Genomic DNA, 3,489 nt, shown 5'->3' on the forward strand with positions numbered 1-3,489 from the left:
CGTAATAAAGCATCAAATAATGCTCTTTACAAATAAATACTGATCACATAATCACATTATCAGAAAATCATATTTAAGAATAATAAAAAAATATTCCGCGCGAAACGCAGACAACCCCTAATATCTTATAAAATTATATGGATTGTTGCATTCCAAACAAATTTATCCAACAAAAAAAAATTAGTTGCAGCCAATGTTATCTTTGTCGCACAAAACTCTGACGTCTTCTTTGTGAAAACATTTTATTGATTCTTTTGAATACCATTAGAGATCACAAGTACTCAAGGCCGGTTCTGAACATATACTAGTCAAGCATTGATTTATATCCTCCAAATTATTCTAAGAAAACTACATAGAAAAACTCTTAAATTTTTTTTAAAAAAAGTTTACTGAAATTTTTACTAAATCATTTACAGCTCTAAAATTTCAGAGCCGGTCTCGCAGCTATTGCATGATTATTGGAGAATGAGAATATGTAGATCAAGTTAATAACATCAAAAATATATATACTCAATGAGGAGTTGGGTTGTTGTTATCTTAATAAATAAAGTTGAGTTTTTTCTCTCCTTGGGAGAAATTTTGCCACTTGGCACTTTTATTTAAACACTGTGTTTAGGTTTGGTTGGTTTTGGTTGGGCTTGGTTTCTTATGGCTTCGTTTGGGCTTGCATTTTCCATTTTAGCCCCAGAGTTATTAGGTTTCCTCTTTCTCGACTTGGACATTGTAAAGGAGAATCACCGTGCCGCTTAGATCACACCGCCTCCGGACCATTTGTGTAATGTCTGCAGTCATCAATCATCTTCCATATTAAACCAGTCTTTTATGTCGTTTTCACCACACCTCCCTCTCTCATTAAATCAGACTCATCATTCTCCAAATACCAATTGAAGTTTCACTTATAAATTTGTTTGTCGCCTGCAATGAGCATCCTCACCACTAAGAAATCAGAAAGGACAACCTCTTTCAAGCACCAACTCCAACAATAGTGAATTTGTACATCCTTCTTACGTCTTTGGCGTCCTAGGCTGATGATTCTCAGAAGAAAAATCGGATTCAGGTTTCTAACATTATGAAACCATTGTTCTTCTACGTCAATCTCGCCAAGGTACGCACTTTTTGGCTATGGAACTCATCATCTAAGCTTTGATGTTTTTGGACTCTATGATCTGTTTCTATAGCGGATGTGATTGTCTGTGAAAATCTGTGTTACTCTTACCCACTCAAAAAGGCTCAATTTTTTTCTGGAAATCTTTGTGCTTTAGTTGTGTCATGCCAAAGGTTTTCACTTTGGTTGGTGTAATTTTTACTTAAGTTATAAATTCTGTAATTGGGTATTGTCATTGATTGATACCTTGGATTTGTTTCAGAGGTATATGCAGCAATACGATGATGTTGAGCTGTCTGTCCTTGGGATGGGTATGCATGTTCTTAATCTCTCTCTCTCCTGTACTTTCTTGTAATAGCCTTTCTACTGATTGGATATTCAGTATGAAAATGTGTAGCTATTGTAAATGTTGTTACTATTGCAGAAATAATGAAGAACAATGGTTTTCTGTTGAGAAGAGTAACTATCTCTACAAGGTCTGAATGCAACATATAATAAATTTGACGTTTTGGCAACTAAGCTCTGTTTGGGTGAAAATGGTTTGTTCCAGTTATATCGATCATGACTTCAACGGTGGATATAAAGTATGACTTAAGGGGTCACCATGTGCCGAAAGCTAAGGTGGTTTTTTTACGAGCAAACTATGAATCTTATTCTTGATTTTATCATTTTTGATTTTCTTTTGTTTTGATCTTACAGATTGTATTTGACAATAGAACCTGAATTTGGATGTCGAATCAACACAGCAAAAGTTGCAATAATTTGAATATCAAAGAACCCGTTTCATTTTCTTTTGTGGAGTTCGTAAGTGTCATGAAAAATATCTTCAAACAAAGAGGCATTGATAAAAAAAAGATTCCAATCTTTTTTTGTGGGTATCGCTTAAACCAGCTATAGGTTCATCTAAGAAAATTGAGTATGTGAACTAATTGAGCTCTGTTGTATAATTTTTGTTTGACTCCAGTGTCGTTAATGATCCAAGTATTGTTACTGTGTAAATTTAAGTGATACCAATATACCATATAGACAAATGTTTTTCCTTCAGTTTCACCTCCTATTTTTTTTTCTTTCATCTCAGTTTCATCTGCTATTCATATTGGTTACTTTTTACTATTTTATTTTTCTGTCAGAAACAAAAGTTTTTCTCCAATCTCAACTGTTGAACTTTGCAATTGGTTAATTTTGTTTGATTTATATTGTTATTTTGGAATTACGCATGAAATATTTTAAAATATATATTAATCTAAATATTTGTACCAAAATTTTCTTTTGTAAAGAACAGTTTTAATTAAAAGTTCTTACACATGAGAATGTATTAAATCCATAAGTTGAAAGGATTTGATTTTTACTGAGTTTTTCAATGATTTTTGAAGATTTAAGAATTACTATGATTTAAATTAAAGTACCACTAAAATACAACAAAAATACTTTAGAATGAATGCAACTCGTAAAATACTCAGCATAAAAATATTTCAAAACAGTAAATTTTAAAGTAGTTTTATCAAATAACAAGTTCCATAACAATTAATTTTAAAATAGTTTTAAAGAAGTTCTTATAACCATTAATTTTTCCTTCAGATTAAATATCCTCAAACTTCCAATTAAACACACCCTTTAAATTAAGAACGATTGTTATTATTCTAAATAATATATTATAAAATTAGATATAAAAAATTAATTCTAATATGGATTTTTAATTGCTTGCAAAGAAATCATCAGCTAAGAACAAAGTGAAGTTTATCAATTCAAGTAATCATAACGACAAATTAGCTTTATATATGGTCTATAATTTTTTGTTGAATATTATTAAAGAAGATTTGAAAATATAATTTTTAAATTTTATATAATATAACATTGTTGAATAGAGTAAGCAAAAGAGAAAAAACAATGCAGAAATTGTTCTCATAATATAAATAAGAGGTCTAAGATAGTTATATCCAAATAGATGTGTAAAATTTTAGCAAGATATGTCATGACTTTAAAAAAAATCAATCAAATATCTAATATTAATACGAAAAATATATTTATTTGCATAATCTAAACGAGTCACACAATATAAAATAATCTAGCAATAGAAATTAAGCTAGATAATCTAGAACAAAATAAACGTATCGACATATGTACTTTTCCAAAATAAAAATACTCTATTCAACAATCCTATTATGAAATATACTTTACCACAATAAGATTAAAGTTGAACATCGAACGATTTCAATAGTAAACGATAAATATAAAAACAGAAATCAATGAAACAATATTCACACGTTTTATATAATTTAAACTTTTAAATTAAACGTAAATATTACAAGATATATTAATCTTTCGCGTAACTTGTAAAAAGGAAACCCACTCATCAATACATTCCCAAAGAATCACGTCTCGAG

General features: G+C 29.7%; 1 long non-coding RNA gene across 1 annotated transcript; it reads left to right on the top strand.

Annotated features, from left to right (window-relative positions):
* The first annotated feature begins 734 nt into the window (after positions 1-734).
* Positions 735-2,127, top strand: LOC106325950. Its single transcript, XR_001267100.1, has 4 exons — positions 735-1,105; positions 1,368-1,416; positions 1,530-1,726; positions 1,805-2,127. It is a non-coding gene; the product is annotated as an uncharacterized LOC106325950 (long non-coding RNA).
* Positions 2,128-3,489: the final 1,362 nt, after the last annotated feature.

This window comes from Brassica oleracea, chromosome C2 (assembly GCF_000695525.1).
Source record: "Brassica oleracea var. oleracea cultivar TO1000 chromosome C2, BOL, whole genome shotgun sequence".
Classification (NCBI taxonomy): domain Eukaryota; kingdom Viridiplantae; phylum Streptophyta; class Magnoliopsida; order Brassicales; family Brassicaceae; genus Brassica; species Brassica oleracea.